Here is a 21,881-nt window from a genome sequence, read left to right on the forward strand (position 1 = left end):
ACAGTTGAAAAAAAGGGAAAAAGCCCCAGGAAATATAATTGAACATTGTGAACTCATTTAAAAATCAATTCTTCTGAAGATTTCTACTGACGTGAAAAAATGCCCACAATTCCTTTTAACTGAAAACACTTTAGATACAAAGGTGCATATATATATTTATATGCACCACATATACATATGAGTGTATATATGTATATAAAATAGTCATGTGTTCTATATATGCAAACACATATGTTGACTAAGAGAAAAAAAATCAGAGGTTAATAATGGGTAGTGAGAATGTGTGTTCCATATTAAATTTTTCTTAATGTTAAATATTTACAATGTACATGTACAGTTTTTTCCTGATTATAAAAGTGCTATTAAAAAAAATTAGTACAAGATCATTCCCAATAAAAGGAACCAGGGCTCCATGAAGGAGCAGGAAAATATATAAGATGAGCCGAGCCTAGGGCATGTTACCTCAGAAAGCAAAGATGGATGAGGTCCTGCCAAAAAAGACACAGGAGCCAATCTGAAAGGCTCCCACAGGCCTAAGATGGTACAATTTTGGCATAAAAAAGAAAAATTATTGCAATGAATTGACATGCAAATTAAAATTTGCATATATAATATGTTATGTATTTAATAGTAGTACAAGTAACAATAATACAGTTAATATAAAACATTAAAACCCATGAAAATTATAATACTAAAAAAGAAAATTCATTCGTCACCTTAGAGTTTGTGAGAACTCAATACCCCCCAAACTGGTAAATAAAAGAAAGGGAATGGCACATTTATCCTGTCTTTACTGCGTAGCCTGTATTTGAGGGTAACCAAATAGTTGAAAGGGAAAGTTTTTTTATAGAAGATTCATATAGTTAATAAATGTAGAAAGAAAAGTAGAAAATTATCATTTTGTAATCCTTGATGAAATAAGGGATCTAGGCAACAATTATCAACAGCCATTAAAATCATAGGTGAAAGGTTGATGGAGAACTTCATAGTAGATAACTGGAGCTGATAACTTGGAACACTGATCTATCATTAAAAATAGGAAAATCAGACATCAATGTGTCTCATGATAGGATGCAATAGGAAGTAGAAAGGTCCATCTATAAAAATATTTGATCTCCTTTCCTCCACTTAAAAAAAAAAACTGAAGCTAATCAAGTTCCTAAACCTATCAGTCTATAGGAAACACGGGAGATGAAGGAACAAGTTAAACATCACATGGAATCACCAAGTCAAACCCAGAACAAGGGCCCCTCGACAAGACGAATATTGGGTTTCTGCAGCAAATCAAATAGCATTAGCAGAGCGGGGGAGGAAAGGCAGTGGAGAATGTTAAGTAATAAAAGAAACTCACTAGACATAGTCAAATATATGGCTCTTCTCTGGAGCCTGATTCAAATAAACAAACTATACAAAAGATACTTGGGCAAGTCAGGAAAATTATACTGGGTAGGATAATTAAGAAATTACTGTTAATTTTGTTAGGTATTATAATATAGTAGATATGTAAAAAATATCCTTATCAATTAGGCATACATACTGAAATACAGGTGATTTGGGATTTGCTTCAAAATACTACAGTACCACCCCTCCCTAACAGTAAGGTGGGGGGGATAGATGAAACAAGGTGAGCAAAATATTAGTAACTGTTGGAGCTAGAACTTCATTATACTAGAGTATTTGAATATACTTGAACATTTTCATAATTTTTAAAAATCAGTAATAGAGAACATTTTTTACTCTAAAGAATTGTTATGCTTCTTGTAATTGGTATGTCCATTGTGCTTTGCTTTTGCTTTTTTCCCCTTTATTTGCCTAAACGGTCAAAGTTAAATTTATGTATAACTGCAAAGTGATCACCTTAAACCATGTTTCTCACATAAAAACAACCCTTTCTCCTCTATAGTCTCACAGCTCTTACTTAACTGTTCCAATGTATATGTGTTGTCATTCTGTCCACTGTAATTCAATAAACTAACTTATCTGCTGATGGCACAGGAAAAGAATATCTACAGAGGAAATAGGTACACACAGGCAATGCCTTCAATAGCTGACTTATAGTGCCCCTCCCTGAAATTCTTGGAAAACTACAGCAATGCCAGCATGAGTATCCCCGCCTTGGGAATGCCCCCCTTTTCTCTACTTGTTCAAAATCCTGCCCATGTCTAATTCCACTTTTAAATAACAGCTCCTTAACATACCATTGTAAAGCAATTATACTCCAATAAAGATGTTAAAAAAAATAATAATAAAAAAATAAATAAATAAATAACAGCTCCTCCATGAAGACCCCCACAGTAATCTTCCTCCTCACTCCTGAGCTTTCAAAACCTCGATTATAGTGTGCTTTTATTATTTACATATGTATCACCCTCAATGAGTCAGGAAGCCCCAAAACTGAATGTGGCAAAACTGAATACCAGCCAACATGTTACATTCTCGTAACATTTGGCATATTGCTTTGCGTTAAGACTCCAGACACATGTATTGAGTGGAACTGAAAAACAGTTCTCAAAACAAAGAAGGCCACAGAAACGATTGATACATAAACAACCAGGAGTTAACCAGAAAGTTTTAATCTGAAACCCAGCCAGAACAGGGTTAGGGGCCACCACCTAGATGGTCTTGGAGGATAAGTGAGCAGGAAATCTAGGTAAGCACCTCTAATCTAGCTATTGCTATGTACAAAGTTGGACCCACACCTGCTCACTTAACTGTTCCAATCTATAAGTTGCCACCTGTATGTTGTTTGTGCCATGAATATAAACATGGAAAAATTCTGACTAAAGTGTAATAGATTCATGTAATTAACCAAGATGAAATACTGAAAGGGTAGATCTGGGTTCCCAAGATTGTGGCACAATTTGTAGAACCATCCTGTTTTGGATCTTCACAACTTTTTTGCATTGACTTTTTATTAATGTTATATTAGAATGAACTTAATTGACTGATCACTTGGGCATTATATTGTGATGTGTATTCTCTAAATCCAACACTTTCTATCCATGAAACTACCCCTTCCCACTTTCCCCAATTTCTATGGTAAATACTTGCTGTACGTCTTTAGATTCACATAAAAGGTCCGTCCTGAGATCCCATGTTGAACGTCTGCATCAGAATTCAAGGCACGTCTTTTGACTTCAAATTCTCTTTGTATTTATTTGTCCTATCATCTTACAAACAGATCAAGTATCACAAAATGTACAACATGGAAGTATGACTTAATTATCAAAAAGTAATCAGAAATAAATGTTCACTAAGTGTCTTTTTAAAAATATTGATCTTTAAATTCTGATCAAATAGACAAAAGGCAATTTCTAAGATTATTATGAGTTAAATAAATATGAAAAGGATACCCTTGACTGTCCCCTCCCCCCCCAAAAAAACCCCCCACAGTATCAAAAAACAAAAATTGGCCCACATCTCTGTTCCATATGCTTTGGAGAGGACTTTTATTGCTCATCGTTGACAACCCACGTTCCTTTTTTCTATTAAATAACAAGTGCATTGCACAGAGAGCTAGGAACTACCTTCCAGTTCCAACTAAAATCTCCCAAACACATGTATAGGTCTGAGTGACCACGAACTTCTCCAGCCACTCATCTTTTGGGAAAATGTCATATTAACTAAAACAAATCTCCTTTAGGCATATGCCTAATACTTTTTCCCAGATCACTTTTTAAAAAGAGAGATTGTTGGAGACCTCAAATCTCTAACATTTTCAGAATTTAGAAGTGTAGGTTAGGGTAGACTATTCTTGGTGGAACTTTCTCCATGACCCTAAAGCTAAATGTACCAATTACATACATCACATCATACGGACCATTAATTCTGTTTTTTGTTGTTGTTTTTATTGTTTTTGGTCATCAAAAGTAGTAAATAATCACTAGGTGAATCAATCTTTAATAGTATTCCCATAAATTTAAATTTCTAGAAAAAATTCCTATTTTAAATTAATAGCTTTTGTTATGTATGAATTACAGATCGAGAACTTAATGAAATGGGCTTAGTAAATACAATGTTTAGAAATAATTTCACTTTTGTGTTCTTCTAATAGGCTTTCTATTAACCCTTGAAAGTTTCTTTTACTCACACTAAACATGCGAATGTCAAATTATGAATGTTTATGAAATATGCTCTAATGATAAAGTTCATTCTTTATTTGAACAACAAAGCAAGAGACACCTGTTTATAGGAGAGAGCTTTGCTTCAGACAAAGTAATTTTTAGACAAAAGTAGTTTTACAAGGATTTTTTTAAAGCACCAGCTCTTGTTAAAAAAAAAAATCTGTGTATTAATTTTACAAACAGGAATCTCATGTTAAGCCTCAAACACTTTTTAAGAGAACCATACTACTAGTGTCAAGTTTTACTGTGGTAATTTCAGTGTATCATGCAGTCATTAAGGATTTCCAAGACTAAAATTATGATAATTAAGTACAACAGAATACTTCAAGCTACCTTAGATCCTTTCTGGAACAGGGCAGGGCACATATAAACAACCACTTAAACAGTTCTAGAATTCACTTAGAGATATGGCTGGAAGTATTTTAACCAAACTGGAATTACCTAAGTAATTCTTAGGAGTTAAGACTGTATCATGTTTCAGAGCTCTCTGACTTCTTTCTTGTAAGTTTGAATTTTAACCTTAAAAATACACACACACACACACACACACACACACAAACTTGAACCTGGCTTCTGCAGAAAAGTTTGCTCTTATACATCTGCTTTTTTCTCCATCTGAGTATTGGCCCCATAATAGTTTTCAAATATCTTTTGTTGTTTAAAAGAAAGGTAGTTTGCTCAGGACTAAAATAAGTGCCATGAATGGGACTACTCTTCTAAATGTTTTTTAACTTGTACCAAAAGCTTATGCCAATTTACACTGTCATCAACAGTGGATGACGGCAGCTATTTCCTCACCAGCCAACCAACACCAGCCCTACTAACCCTTTTGATTTTTGCCAACCTGTCAGATTAAAAATGCTATTCTCTTGACCTTCTCTTCCCCACATATCAACTTGATTCTTTGAATTGCTGATCACTGATGACAGTGAACACATTTTCATGCCTATTATCCATTTGTATTTCCTTAGCAAAATTGTTTGTACATCTCTAATGTCCATTATTCTACTGGGTCTGGAGTCTTTTTCTCATTGATTGATAGGATACTTATAATTATGAACATTATCCCTTTGTCTTTTTTTGCAAATATGTTAGTCTTTCCATTTGCATTCCAACTTTTTGTCATGTACAAAGTTCTCATTTTCTTATAGCTTTATCTATAATCTTTTTCTTTATGAATTCTGGGTTTCCTATCAAGCTTGTAACTGCATACTGACTATGATGCAAGATTTCATATTATAGGTATCAGACATTATTTACAGTTAAACAATGGTATCCTTTTCTGAAATTAGTTCTAGTAGAATCTAATTTAACAAACCTCACTATGATATCCAGTTTGACAGTGAGGCACCTTTCACACTAGCACTGCTTAGTTGTGGGAAAAATCAATCAAGAAATCCACTATAGTAACATGAATCAGTGACCTTTCTCCAATAGCCACCTAATTAAGTTATTGGGGGTGGGGTGGTACAGAATGCATTCTTTATAAATGGTGACTATACTAAAATACATGTTAAATAAGGATGATGCCAAATAAACATTTAAATGATATATTTTTCAAAAATACAAATCTGTGATTTGAGAATATTTTTAATGTCATGTAGAAAGAAGAACTCAAAGCACTTTGAACAGCCTAATCAGACATATTAATATATAAATTACCATCACCATGCTAGCCTGTGAGTTGTCTGGGAACAAGAGCCATAATATTCCCATTCAGTCTGCGTTACATTTAGCACTGTCGGCAGCCAAATTCCTATAAAATGTATCCAGTTGTGCTTTTGTTACAGATAAGGAAGATAAAACTTGAAGAGTTGACTCAATCAGAGGACTGCCCTCAGTTATTCTCCAGGATTCCAGCTTGTCACCACCCCTCTTAAAAGTGTGGTGTTCCAAACCAGACCCTGTACTCCACATATGATCCAAGACTACCTATCCATAGATTTCATAAATGTAGTCTTAAACTCCATTAATAGTTTTGATACATTACATGGCAGCTCTCTATTGAGCAACATAATTGACCTGTATGTTCTGTAGTGAACCACATCCACACCCATTGTTTACTACTGCCTTTTGGGACATAACCTGCTGGACTGAACAATTATTCCTATTAAATTGCTTCTGATTTAGATTCAATATACATTTGACATTTAAAAATTTTTCTTGCATCTCTAGTTTGTTAACCAGAGTATTATTAGCTTTCCTTACCAGATTCCTGTCAAATACAAATCTGTTCAGCAAGTCACACAGGTCTTCCTTTATTCCCTGTTAAAAGCACAGTACAAATACTGGAACCTTCCAATTAAAGCCGGCCATCAGTTTGTACTGTGTGTACAGTCGTTGATTTTTTAATTTTTCTGACATCAGTCTTAGCGGTTTTATTTTTTTTTTAACATCTTTAATGGAGTATAATTTCTTTACAATGGTGTGTTAGTTTCTGCTTTATAACAAAGTGAATCAGCTATACATATACATATGTCCCCATATCTCTTCCCTCTTGCGTCTCCCTCCCACCCTCCCTATCCCACCCCTCTAGGTGGTCACAAAGCACCGAGCTGATCTCCCTGTGCTATGCGGCTGCTTCCCACTATTTTGTGTGTACAGCCATTTAAACAACCACAAGGCCACCAGGTCACCTAACTCATTACCACTAGCAGTGATAGCTTCCAGATTTCTCTGATTTCAAGACACATATATTCATACATAAAAAATATGTATCACATACACACAGACACACACAAAGTACCACCAAACAGCACTTATCCTCACTATGCAAAATTACACTGACATTCTCCATTCTATTTTATTCTATCCTAGTCCCCTGTTCCCTTCCCTCCCTTTTAAAATGCTAGTCATAGCCCACTAAATTGATCTCATAACCAACTGATAGGATGGGACGGGCAGTTTGTAAAATAGATTTATAATCAACCTGAGTAGTTCATTTACTAACGATAGCTATCTTATTCACAATGCTTAATTTCTCAAATTATCACAAGGCAAAAAGATTTCATCACTTGGTTTAAGACTTGAAATCATAGTTACATATTACAAAGCATTATTTAGAAATACTGGTAATACATGACTAATTAACTGATTTCCATGAATATGTTAAAGGCCTTTTATCAGTATGGATCTGCCATCTTTAATTTTATCTACACCGATTCATTCACAGATATTCTAAGGAATTAAGTTACATTACCATAGTTGTAGAATTAGTTTCAGAAACATGAACTTCAACTATTCCTTGACAAATTAGCACTGAATTTAATGATATGAAGGTTAATCAGTGTCCAGATTTTTAAACGTGAAATCATTAATCTTCAAGGAAAAAATTATAAATCCATTTTTCTTCTGGTTCAATTTACTACTCACTTTGCCACAAGGTTGTCGAAGCATAGTCCATATGACCATGAGTAAACATCACAGCCTCACCCATGTTTGGTAAAGAAGAAAAAGCAAATAGCCAATCCTGCTCTTTTAAAAAGATGGTAATTCCTTAAAAAAATTGTGTAATTCAAAACTTGAACAGTAAACAAGTGAGAAAATTTGAAACAAAGTTCAAACAAGAAAAATAAAAGCCTTTTCGAAAATTATTTTTTTGTCAAAGAATTAAGATAGATTGAAAAAGTAAGAAAATACTGTGGTTCTAAAAAGTTACACCTGAGAGTGTTGAAATGATTTTTATTTTTTTCCTTTCAGTCATTCCAATTAAGAACTGTATTTTGAAAAAAAAATTCCTTTTTAAAATTTATAACCGTAAAACTTATTTCTAGAGGATCAGATGTAAACCTGAAAAATCACTCTCCTTCAAGGTTCAGCATTGCTATTTCTGTTCTGGCTAAATGCCCACAAAAGCATAAACATGCCACAAAACCAGCCTGAGCTGAAGCACCATAGTTGGAGATTTGAAGGTTTGTTTTCTTTTAAAACTGCTCAAAGGCCACCGTATGGTGGTATTCAGTGTAAACAGACTTTTTCCAGCAGAAATATTTACAGTCACAGAATACACAGTTGCATGGCCCTTTAGAGGATCATGTAGAACATTTTACCCAAAGATGATTTCTCTGAGAATTCTTCTAACCAGTCAACATTCCTTTCCACCCCTCCAAATCAACACACTAACTGGCATATGGAGGCTTGATCCTGAGTTGAGAGAAAAACTCTAGATGAAATAATGAGGCTAAAAACATTTTATATCAGAGGAAGTAACTGAATTCATTTGTCACCTGATTGGCATGTTCGTATATAAAAACTCTTGCTTGTGTTTTTGGAGGGTAAAAGTTCTCAATCCTACAGCCAAAACTCAGCTTGTGGACCAAAAGATGTGGTCATGCCTCATGTGGTACACACAGGAATTCTTCCAGGACTCAGAATACAGCTAGGGAGACAAGGCACACACAGCAAGAGTGAAATCTATGGAAGACTAATACATGCCACCAGACCCTGCATGACAAAACCCAAATAAGAGAGCCAAGTGGCAAGCTCAGAGGACAGACAGGGCACTGTGTGTTGAAGGTCTCACACTTCATTCGACAGGGGAGATGATTCTTGAGCTGCATTTTGTAGACAGAATAAATTGGGATAAAAGTCAGAAAATGTATTACAATTGATTAGAGAGCTTTATGCAACAATCTGAACTCTGATAAGGAAACAAAAATTATTTTGTAATTTCATCAAGCTCTGGTGGGTAATAAAGTGTTGAATGAAAAGGAAGGCAGAAGGCAGTGAGTTTACAGAACTCACTGTAAACTTAAGTGCTGTTTACAGAATAAACACATGGCTTCTTTTATTACTCAAAGAACATTCCCCACTTTATGGAGTGGTGCTTTTTAGGTGAGTGTTGACATCACAATACAGTCACGATGGAAAACTTGCTTTTTATCTGAAAGCTGTATTGAAAATGCACAACAGAGACATCTTATATCCAAGGGAGTATAGACAGTTAAGTTTTAGGTAGAGGCCACAAAACATTCAGGAAAAGCTACAAAGGATACATTTTCTTCCATTAAAAACTTATTTCCTTCTACAAAAATTCTGAACATGGGATTCTGTTTTTCCTTTACTGTTTCAGCAGAAGAATGCTACCAACTCAAGTGAATATGATTACTAGGCCTCAAAAATCCACCTTCTTAGTTTTTAACTTGATCTACCAAATATTTGGGTTATTGCTAACCATGTCACCAACCTATCAGAATCACAGTGGTTTAAACAGGAAGTTAATGAGTTAAATGTTAAAATTAGGCTTTCTACAGGTATTCTGTGGGTAGGGGGCACACAGGGTGAGCTTGTTCCATAAAAGTGGGAGTCTGGTGATCCAGGCTTTCTTGAAGTTTTTCCAAACTAAAATGGTGTTAGCCTTGAATCTCACAGTGGCTTTTAAACCTTGCCCTAAGGTCTCCCTAAGGAGCAGGTGAGGGTCCACCTCATCTCTAGCCCAAACACCTCACTTCTATCAGTTTTTTATGTTGGGCTTCTGTGTCAGAAATTTAACAAATTAAAAAAAAATTACTACCTTATGACGTAAAACACTATCCATTAAACATGTTTGGGGGACCTCCCTGGTGGTCCACTCGTTAAGACTCCATGCTCCCAATGCAGGGGACACATGGGTTCCATCCCTAGTCAGGGAACTAAGATCTTGCATACCGCGCGGTACAGCCAAATAAAATAAAATTTAAAAAACAAAAAACAAAACCAAAAAACATGTCTGCATGTTGGACATAGAACTGTTTTCTGAGGAATTCAATGACCTGGCCTCCAAGTCAATTTATACATCTAGATTTGAAATCAAGTCCTGGTTAAACTCTTCAATTTTTCAAAGGCAGATGATTAGTGCTGCTGGCCCCCTCAGTTAATTGTTAAAGTAGAGTAGTTACTAGAAAACTATAACCTTGGACCTCTTTGGTACTCAATTTTCATAAAAAGTTCAATGGCATGAACGATTATAGGGGGCCATTTCCATAGCTATAGAGCATCAGAAAAGTAGTGATTTAATTAAACTGTGCTCCAGTCTAACATTATTCCTATGTCTTGTACTAAGATGCCTTATACTTGAACTGGGTACCTTTACAGACACTTCAGAGAACAGAGAGAAGTGTACCAAGGACCCAGAGCCTTCATTAATAAAGGATCCACAGGGTCTCAATTCCTGGAAAAATTATGCTTCTCCTAAGTGGCTGGTTTACTTTTTATCTCATGAACACAGCCTTGCAATTGATCGATTTCTTCTTTGTTTTGGCTTCTAAAACTCAAAGCCAAATGGGTGGTCCCCAACTAGCTAGTGTAAAAGACATGCATTTATTTGTGTACTAACCCTGCCCCAGGAATCATTTTGTCTTTCCTTATTTTTCCTTTGCTCCTTATCTAATTCTCTGGGGTGAGGGAGAGGAGGAGACAGAAAGGGGAAAAGAGAAGGAAACATACCCCTATTTTTTTGCATTTCCCTAAAATGGAAGGCAAGAAACATGAAAAAAAATAACTAGCTAATCTTAACATAAGGGTGTGGTTTTAACCTTACCACCATGATAAACTTGTTAAATACTGCAAGATCTAGTGCGTCAATTTTCTCGCTCAGGTGGAAACAGGTAACACTGCTAAGGGGACATCCCGTCTGGGAAGAGATTACTAAATTAAGTCAAACACGGAAAGTGTATTGAGGCAATCAACGTGTATGGTGTGCAGCAAAATAAAGTACTTCCATCACTGTTCTTCAGAGTCAAATAATTTCTATGAATAACAATGGCCCCGGCCTCTTTTCTAACATAGAGAGATGGCTGTCACAGCTCCTCCATCACTCAAAGAGCTCTGACTCCAGCATGCAACTCCTATTCAGTCCCTGTCATTTGGTAAGTAAGGATAAATAAAAAATACTTCCAAGTTTATTCAACATATTTTTCAAGCCCCTATTACCTATGAGGCTTTACAGATACAAGGTCTGAATGGCTGTGTTTACAGAAAATATTTTTAGCCAGTTATACAAAATGTATTCTATTCAACTAGTGTAAAAAATACCATTCATAAATTAAAATAATGGCTGAATTATACTTCCAAACCTCTATTCTATTCCAATGTCTTCTAGGAAATTAGGAAAAACAACAAGAATACAACTAGGGGTCAGGGCATTTGGGGCGGCGGGGGGGGGGGGGGGCGGGGGCGGGTGGGCGGTGCAGAGGCAAAGGGCACTTCACTGTAGCTGAAACAAACTGAGAATGATGTGATAAATCAAAATGCTACTCAATCAACAAACACTGCTGGTTTAGACTAAAAGCAGAACACCCAGCCCCTCCTTCTGTATTTCCAGGATTGTTGATACAAATGCAGTAGCTTTTTAGTCAGAGGTGGATTTCCTTTAGGATACTATGGTCCAATTCTTTACAGACTCCTCTGGGCCTTGAGGATATCTATGGCCAGAGGAGCTAAGATGGAGCCTGTTTTTAAGGCTAAAAAGAAAGATAAAGGACAAAAGAATAGCAAGAAATATGTGGCCTCAGGGCAGACAAATAACCAAGAAGTCCTTTAGAACTTGCATCTTGGACACCTAAACAAATCAGATAGGAGGCTAAGAATGCCAACAATCCTCACAGCTGGGAACATCATAAGGTCACTCTATAGGGTCATAAGGTCCCCAGCACCATCTCCTTCTGGCAACTGCCCCTCCCACCCCACACCATTAACACAGCTCCAATAGGAGGTGCTATAGTCCTGTAAGAACCATACCCCTGCTGTCCCCAGCAAAGTAACCTAGAGGGGAAGGTAGACCCCGGACTAAAGTGTCTATTGAGGGGCTGAAGCTCCATGAAAGAAATGTAGGTGACCAGGCTTTCTATCAGGTGGAGAAAGCTGGTCTGCAGAGAGAGGATGCTGGGGGGAGGGGGGCCACGACAGTGAGTAAACAGAGAAACGCAGTGGCAGATGGACACTCACAATAGAGTTTGTGTCCCTGGTGAGAACTCTTGGTGAGACCCCAGTGCATTTCTGCCTTGAGTGTTTGACTCCTCCCTGAGATAAACTTTCACTAAATCTCTGCCTTGTTGGAAGAAAGGGAGTTCCAAGTAACACAGGGGCTACTTCCTAGGCATCACTGCTCCAGCCCTGTGCCTCAGAAAGGCAACTCTAATAAGGGTAGGGCTTAGACATTGCTCTCTCAACCTTTTAGAGGCCAAAACTGGAGCAGTGAAGACTAAGAGTGGCACCATCTTTTACTCTACCGTGTACTCCACATACCTACTTTTGGGGCTGGAGATCTGAAATGTGTCATTAAATGACACAGGAAGTAACATAAAAAAATGAAAATGTGTAAATAGATATGTCCATTTATTGTCACAAACTGAGAATTAAGCTCAATATTATATAAGCAAATGCAAATTAAATGCAATTTTTTCCCATGGACATCCTAAAGTGAACTCTCAAGATGATTCTGTGAAACCCTTTATCTTTCCCTTGAAAACAGTTGCTCTGAAATGTGGAAGAAATATGGAAACGTTTAAGAATTAAAGATTACATAAATATATAAGTGTAGTAAATACAGGTATATCATCTCTTTAAACAGTCCTTTTAAGAAACCATAAACAAAACGAAAAGACAACCTACAGACTGGGAGAAAATATTTGCTAACAATGCAACCGACAAGGGCTTAATTTTCAAAATACACAAACAGCTCATACAACTCAGCAACAACAACAAAAAAACCCAATTAAAAAGTGGGGGCTTCCCTGGTGGCACAGTGGTTGAGAGTCCGCCTGCCAATGCAGGGGACACGGGTTCGTGCCCCGGTCCGGGAAGATCCCACATGCCGCGGATCGGCTGGGCCCGTGAGCCATGGCCGCTGAGCCTGCGCGTCCAGAGCCTGTGCTCCGCAACAGGAGAGGCCACAACAGTGAGAGGCCCGCGTACCACAAAAAAAAAAAAAAAAAAAGGGCAGAAGATCTAGATAGACACTTCTCCAAAGAAGACATACAGATAGCCAATAGGCACATGAAAAGATGCTCAAAATCACTAAGTATTAGAGAAATGCAAATTAAAATTAAAATGAGGTACCACCTTACACGGGTCAGAACGGCCATCATCAAAAAAGTCTACAAATAACAAATGCTGGAAAGGGTGTAGAGAAAAGGGAACCCTCCTACACTGTCGGTGGGAATGTAAATTGGCTCAGCCATTATGGAAAACAGTATGGAGGTTCCTTAAAAAAACTAAAAATAGAGTTGCCATATGATCCAGCAATCCCACTCCTTGGCATATATCCAGAGGAAACGCTAATTTGAAAAGATACATGCACGCAAATGTTCACAGCAGCACTATTTACAATAGCCAAGACATGGAAGCAACCTAAATGTCCACTGACAGATGAATGGATAAAGAAGATGTGGTGTATACACACAATGGAATACTACTCAGCCATAAAAAAGAATGAAATAATGCCATTTGCAGCAACTTGGATGGACCCAGAGATACTAGTGAAGTAAGTCAGAAAGAGAAAGACAAATACCATGAGATCACTTACATGTGGAATCTAAAATATGACACAAATTAACTTATTTACAAAACAGAAACAGACTCACAGACATAGAAAACAAACTTACGGTTACCAAAGGGGAAAGGTGTGTGTGGGGGTACATTAGGAGTTTGGGATTAACAGACACACACTACTACATATAAAACAGATAATCAACAAGGACCTGCTGTATAGCACAGGGAACTCTACTCAACATTCTGTAATAACCTGCATGGGAAAAGAACCTGAAAAAAGATGGATATATGTATAACTGAATCACTTTGCTGTACACCAGAAACGAACACAACATTGTAAATCAACTATACCTCAAAAACAAATTTTCTTCTAAAAAAAGTCTTTTTCAGAGTTATATGGCATCCAACAACAACCATTTAAAAACTAGAACTCCACAACTTCTCTTTCTTCAGTAGTTCCTGAGAAGCTACACATATGAGTGGAGGAAGAGTGAAAGAGGGAATTGGGGCAAAAACAAGGTGTTTACACTTAGAATCTCTCCATTCAAATGTCTGACTTGAGGTAAAGCAGAACATTTTAGAGTTAGAACATCGGAGTTCTCATTCAGAGAGAAAAGTCTTTTGGTTCAAAAGAAGAATCAGATAGCTGCCATGGCTCCAGAATAAATGTCTCAAAAATCAAGCTACTTTAGGAGGAGACACCTGAGGATCTGAGAGACAACCCTGCTCCTTAAGCATCAAAAATAATAAATAAGTAAATAAGGCAGGGAAGGGGTCCAAGAACAGCTAGTTTTGCAATTGCTAAATGTTAGATGACATAATTTATCATCCAAACCAGGACAATTCAGGGAATAAAGGGTGACACAATGAATAATTATGTGAGGACAACAGGCATAAACCTGGACTTTTCCTGGCAAGCCAAGACATTTGGTTACCCCTACTAAACTACGGCCATCTTGCCTCCCCTATGACCAGCCAACTTTTCTATTTCATTTACTCTGATTTAGCAAAGGCAAAGCACCCTCCACCTACAGCAAGGCCTAGCAGGGTCACCTGCATATAAATACTTGTCAGTGATGATGAAAATAAGTCTTTCTTAGCAATATCTGGTATTTCAAATCAGCAAACATCTACAATTCACCAGGAAGAATATGCCCATGTCATGGAATAACTTAACTCTTGAATCTCCCACCAACTACTCTGCTCCAGGCCAGGTAGTCAACAATTTGCCAGTTCCCCTATGTCTTAAATATTATCCTGACTCATCCTATCCTGCTCTCATTGCTGAAGGGATCAGAACAAGCTGATCCAATTGATCTAATTTGCCCCAAAGGTTAATTGTACTCTGTATTTACAACATTTACATAGCATTTACATCGTATTAGGTATTATAAGTAATCTAGAGATGATTTAAAATATACTGGCGGATGTACAAAGGTTATAGACAAATACTATGCCATTTTATACATAAGGGCATATTCTGGTATCCATGGGGGTCCTTGGAACCAACTCCGCTCAACCCCCGCCTGTGGATACAGAGGGCCAGGCTGTACATAAAATTGCCTTATCTCACGTCTCAACCCACCCCTAGTAGCATAAGCATTATCAGTTTTTAAAATCTCTATTTAATAGCCTCTGCCCCATTGTTTATTTGAATTTCTTTTATTTAGCCACTATCTGAATTGACTACTCATTTATCCAGTGCTTTTAGTCTTACAACCTGTTTGAAAAACAACATCTTTTAAGAGCTGAGAACATAAGATCTTATCACACCCAAGTTGGAATCCAAGACCCGCCATTTAGTACAAGTGTGCACAAAAGCTCTTGGGCAAAACATTTACTTTCTGAGTCTCGATTATTTACAAAATGATAGGATGACTATTAAATTTTTAACATGAATAAAATGCCCAGGGTAGTACTGAAAACACGGGGAGAGCTTACTAATAAATGGCAGTTATCAGTCTGTATGAGCTTTTACTATTACTGAAGTAAATATTAACCTTTTGTCTATCATTATGCAAAGTTTTTTCGCATATTTACCTTAGTGTCTTTTCCCTTTCAATCACTTGACAGCAATGGAAATAAGCCTGCTTCTCATCCAAAGGTCTGATAAATATTCAGATAAATGTTCTAATTTATGTTTTTATTTGTTTTCTCATTCTCCCATCAGATTTATTTTCATAAAGGGGTAGCTTAATTATCAAACTCGATTTTCCCAAAGAACAAATAACCAATTATCTAAAAATCTTTTGCTAAACACTCCTTCCTCCTTCCCCACTGATGTATGATTTCACTTATGTATTAGGTGCATATATACCTCTCACTGAACTCCCTAAGTTGACTTTTTAAAAATCTGACTGTATTCTCTGGCCAAGAATACACTAATTTAACTTGGGAAATTTTCTTGCTTCATAACATTCAGTACTCACATTCAAGAACATGGTAACTCTCCATTCTTGTCTTTTTTTCACTCAGTTAAGTTTATACTAGTTTTCTTCAGAGATCCTAAACATTTCATATCAATCCCCCCAACTTAGGAATTTTATTTTTTGTTGCTATGATGAGATTTTTCTCCCAGTATTTTTATAACTGGGTATTGCTAGCAAGAAAAATGCTACCAACATTTAAATATCTTTATGTGGTATACACCTATCTTATTAAACTCTCACTTTTAGTTTTTCAGTTGATTCTGTTGGTTTTCCTAGGTTTAAGATTGCAACATCTGCAAATATTGCTATTTTCCACCATTTTTTTCAAGCAGTTATACCTTTTATTTGATGCATTCTTGCATTGGCCAGGATAATATCAAACATCAAAGGTGTATGGCACGCTTGTTTCATTTTCTGATTTCAAGGGGAATTCCACCAATGTTTTCCCATTTAGTAGGTTGTTTGCTGTTGGTTTAAAACAGATATTCTTTTAAAGAGTTCATAATCAGGAAGAACTGTTGAATTAGCATTGTTATCTTGGCACATACTGGTATGATACCGCATGTTCAATGTATGCTGATACCAGACCTCAAGGGTTCAAAAACTAGGCTCTGTGACTTACTGGCAATTTATCCTTGGACATATAATTTAACTTCTTGGCCTAAATTTCTTCACGCATAAAATGAGGGTAATAATAACAACCTCTTTCTTAGGGCTGTTTTGAGGACTGTTAACTGAGATAATATATTAGAGCAATGCCTGGCACACAGTAAATACCAAGCGTTATTTGTCTTCTTTAATTAAGAGAATTTCCTATTTAATTAAATTTGCTGGTGTTTTACTGAGAATTTTCATGGCTATTTCCACAAGTGAAATCGAATCATAGTTTTCTTCTTTTGTAATGTCTCAGCAGGTTGTCTCTCTTATATTTTATTGTGTTTTTAAGAGTTCATGCTGGTTTTTAAACATGAATTTTATACCTCCTGGTATTTTTGTAGAATCTAGAATAAATGAGATCGTTTATTGATAAGTTTTTCAAGATTTTTAAAAGAACTTATCCTGTCTATATTATAGAGGTCTGAAGATTCCCTCCTTTTTTTGGTTGGGAGGCCACGGCCTTTAATATACATGTAATATATTCCATGATTAACAATCTATTGAAGTGCAGCAGCTCTTAAGACAATTCCTAAAAGCAACCAGTTCCACCTTTATCGTTAGCTCTTTCAAAGTTGCACATGACATACAAATTTAGAGCCACTGTCTTTCTCTCTGGTCACTTCCTTCCGGGTGCACTGCTATGCCTTGTTCCTCTTCCCTATTCCTTCCTCTTCTTAACAACAACAAAAGCATCTGCAAAAGATAGCTGTGCCCTTTCCAAACACCTATGATAGCCTAGGCTAAGGGCACTCATCCCTCACTACATTTAATTTTAAAAGTGGGGGAGCTTTCATAAGATAAAAGAGAAAAAAGCTAACCCCCCCCCCATAAGGTTTTAGCTTTTGTGAGGATGGAGTGCACTCCCCTACTGTCCAGTCCTCTTCCATCAACTTACTTCCAGTCACTCACTAGGTAGTCTTCAGGAACAAGAGCAAGACTAGCTCTTGGGTAAACAAATGGGTTATGACCAATCTTAAAGAACAGGGGTGAATGATTCTAACAATATAAAACTAGGAAGTATTTACTTTGCTGTGTGCACATACAGGAAGATGGTACCAGTTCTAGTTCCTCCTTGCCTACTTGAGAAGGCAAGGCACAGGGATGCGGGCCACTGTATCTGCAACTGATTTGCCAGATGCAGCCTAGGAAAAGTGTATTATTATAAAGCTATATTCTAATACAATAAACATAAGTAAAGTGATCTTGTAAAGACATCAAAATGACTTCTAAGTCCTAAAAAATATTCCAACTTAAATTATACGATTTAACATTTTTCAGACAATCTCAAATATGAATGAAACTATGAATCCTTACAGATCCATATCTTGGCTACATCCTAATCCAACACACTTAATAGAATCCTATTAGGAAAAGAAATAGTTAATAAATGGACAGTAGCTTCTAGAAGTTAACACTCTGCTAAGGACTCACCCCTTTCTGGAATCTGTCCAGCAATCATCAAGTTCACTGTCTATGATTTGTGGATTCCACCTTTTCCTCTTTTGGAAGAACAGTACATTAGCTTCTCTCCTCTTCCTGCACAGCTCTCTCTCTTCACAGCTCCTCAAAGACCCCTGACAGCTACTCAGTAATGTGCAAGTTGTCTCAGTGTCCTAGGATATCACACATCCTGACCAAAAAAACTTGATCTCATCTGTTTCTGTAACAGAAATTTCCTATGTTCCAGGATGATTCTACATTTCAATACCTTGTGGTGAAGGCAACAGAGTATGGTGGGATACAAGTGCACCCTCCGGGACCAGGGTTTCAAATTTAGGGCCCCTTTCTAGGTGTATGATTTCAGACCAATTACTTAGTTTCTTTTTCTCTGTTTACTCAACTGAAAATATGGTAATGAAAATAGGATTATTAAAGGAGTAAATGAGGTAAATATATATAGCGGTCTTAAACTTTATACCAGCAGGTAACATATATGTGCCATGTTAGTAATTATTTATTCTTTTTACCTCATTCCTCTTACTTACACAAGTACAGAATCTTTATGCTTCTTTAATACTGACTTGGTCTGCCTCAGTGATGCTGATTAGAACCTCTCATTTCAGAAACTTCAGGTCATACTGAGGACAAATGGGCAATAAAAGAAACAACAGGAGAAAATTTAATTAGGGATGGACAATGTAAATGCCTCAACAGGTGACAAAAATGACTGAAGCAGCCAGCTAAGTTCAGGACAATGGAGAACAGTCTACAAACTGGATTTGGCCCCCACCATTGTTAATACCCTCTAAATGTTCCTTTTCTTAGGTCAGGACACAAAAATTAAACCCTCAATAGCATTATAAAATACTGAGGATGGGGGAATTTAAAAAATGCAGAAATGGAGATAAAACAGGAAAGAACAACTTTTACCTAGTTCTTCTTTTAGTGAACTACAACTATAAGAATACTAAATTAACCACTGATATAGGTATGTACTTATTTGTATTTAATTACATGCTATAAAGAAAGATTATTCTAAACTTAAGATACTGTTAAAAAATAGTTTAAAAAATACAATAATATGGCATGAAGCAATTATGAGTCCATTTACAATTAGGAGGCAAATCAACTTTAAGTGGGTCCTTACGGCTATTTTAAAGCTTACTATTCCAAAGGGCTGATATCAGACCAAATGATACATCCAGCTACAGATCAAAAAGAGTTCAGGTTCACCTGAAGGCCACTTTAACACTTTCAAAGTCCTAAAATATTTTTGAAAGTGTGTACAGTGCAGAAGGAGTTTTATAACTTCAGTTATCATAAAAGCTAAAAGGTATTGGGCACTTAAAGCATATCAGACACATTATGCAAAGCACTTCTTACTGAATCCTCCAATCCTCAAGACTACTTCATCCGTAGGTTCTACTCTTGCTATTTTACAGATGAGAAAGCTGAAGCAGAATGGACACAGAACACCTTGCCCAAGAAAACACAACCAGAATCTAAATCCAGGAATTCTAAAGCGAGAGCCCTTCCTCTTCTAGGCTGAGCTTTAGTTTTCTCACTCACAAAACAGTCTTGACAGTATCTTCTCACTCTACATCTTAAGAGTTTATAAATTCATGTAACCTCACAGTGTTTCTCGAATTGAATGGTGAATTATTTCAGTAACTAATAACATACATTTAAAAATAGAACAAAATAAGAAGTATCAGAACACATGCACTGTACATAGGCAGGCCTAAGTATTGTTTCATGAAACTTCTTTTTCAGTTTTGACAGTGTGTTTATATATGTGCTGGGTCACTGATTAAAAATGGAATTTCTCACTGTGGGCTGAAGTTCAAAAAAAGGGGGGGCGGAGCTTGAAAAGCCACTCACCTAAAGCGTTCATTCTTTTACTTAACAAAACTGAAAATAAATTATTCCAACCTTAATTGAATTCCAACTTGCTGTAAGTAATCATTCCAATTAAAAAGTAAATGCTTTGAATTCCATACTAATAAGTATGGAAATAAGAGGTTCTCCCAAATTATGTTCCAACAGAACCCTCCTTCAAGGTGTCTGTGGGTACTTCCTGGGGAAAGGAGGTGTTCTTGTTACCAAATAAACTCGAAAATTGGGAAATACTGTACATTACATTTCCCTCCTGGACAGTCAAAATGCACATCATTAAAAACTCTGAAAAGCTCTGCAGAAAAACAATAACACGACCATCATCAAAAAATAAAAACTGATTAACTGTTTTTAATCCAATGCTTTCTAAACTTAAAATTTCTCTGGAACCTCTCCTACCAACTACTAATCTCTCATAAAACCATATTGTAAACAGAAAGCCGAAAGATCTGCAAGGATCATTTTAATGACCTGAGTTTCTGTCTCCCTGCTGGAGAATCCAGAAAAAGTAAACTGGCTGATAACATGCCATCAAAGAGGGGAAGAGTTGTTTACCTGGACTAGGAAACCTCTGAGACTGACATATAGAACAGGACCCATTATAATGGGCAGTAAAGACTGCCTGTGGAACAAATTAATTCAGAATAGATGTCTGAGGAGTCATAAATGCTCAGGGGTGGTGAATATCACTCTCATCTCTTATCAGTTACAGAACCCTGGGCTAGAAACCATCCTATGATCTAAGCCAGCCTACCACCCTTTCACAGGTAGAGGATTAGTACCAATTACAACCAAAGAATACTATCTTGAGCATGTTCTTCACATCTTCAAATCTGTTTCTACATTTTTGGTCTTTTCTTTTCCATTCACATTGCCTTTAGTTAATATTTTTCCTTTCTGCAAAACAAACAGCTCATAACACTTCACAACATATAGTATTGATACTTAAAAGTTGACAGTGAAACTAGATGTGAGGCTTGAGGATTTGTTAATCATTAACTTACTAAGCTTGTACTTCACAACCACATAACACTAGATCGTAACCATTTATTCATAAGTACAAAAGAAGAAAATTTGAAAAATAAATACATTTTGATGTAACATTACCTGAAGCAGAAAACTACTGCATTGTGAAATAACACGAGGCACCTGACCAACCAGAAGAAAAAATGTAAAAGCATGGTTACGTGCCACAGAGCTCACGTAAAGAAACTGACTTCAAGACCACAGGCAAAAGGAGAGGTGTCCAGTAGAGGGGGGAAAAGCCTACAGAAAGCTTACACATAGGATCACTGAAAATAAGAGCAAAAGAGACTGAAAGGGCTTTTCGGTCTGGTCCCCTTAGTATAATAATGGGACGACTGAAGCCTAGAGAGGTGGAAAGACTTGCCCAGAGTGACGTGATTAGTGAACGAGTCAGGACCCAGCCCAGATCTTCCAATTCCCAGGCTTCTGCATTGCCCACTATAACACAAAGCCTCCCATCTTCTCTACAAGACCAACATGAAAAATAAACACTACTTACTGGCCTAATAATCACTAATCAAATTATGACTCTATACAACTAGAGCATTTAGAAGAAAACATCTCATTTTGTGTTACAACATGTGGTTGCTGCCTAGAAACCTATTAATACCCTCTTAGGTATACTTACAAACCTTCATTCTAAAGTACTAAATCAAAAGAAGTCAGCAAGAAACCAAAACCCTATGGACTGAGATAAAACTATGTCATATGAGAGAGTCATACTGTTTCCGGGAGCACACATTTTGAAGTGAGGCAAATCTGGGTTCAAATCCTAGCTCAACTGTTCAATGTCTGTGTGACCTTGGACATGCCCTCACCTTGGCTTCCATCTGTAATGATG

General features: G+C 36.7%; 1 protein-coding gene across 6 annotated transcripts in view; it reads right to left on the reverse strand.

Annotated features, from left to right (window-relative positions):
• CAB39 (calcium binding protein 39) overlaps positions 1–21,881 on the reverse strand; it is an 86,447-nt gene that overhangs the window by 58,852 nt on the left and 5,714 nt on the right. The window contains exons 2-3 of one of the 6 annotated variants that reach the window (XM_060151883.1): positions 18,664–18,756; positions 16,360–16,486 (exon numbers count right to left, since the gene is read on the reverse strand). The exons of 2 other annotated variants lie outside the window; for them this stretch is intronic. The gene's annotated coding sequence lies outside the window, so the exon portion shown is untranslated. Of the gene's footprint in view, positions 1–16,359; positions 16,487–17,703; positions 17,818–18,663; positions 18,757–21,881 lie in introns of those variants that run through there. 3 more of the 6 variants (XM_060151884.1, XM_060151885.1, XM_060151886.1) reach the window with 3 other exon arrangements.

Source organism: Lagenorhynchus albirostris, chromosome 6, assembly GCF_949774975.1.
Source record: "Lagenorhynchus albirostris chromosome 6, mLagAlb1.1, whole genome shotgun sequence".
NCBI lineage: Eukaryota > Metazoa > Chordata > Mammalia > Artiodactyla > Delphinidae > Lagenorhynchus > Lagenorhynchus albirostris.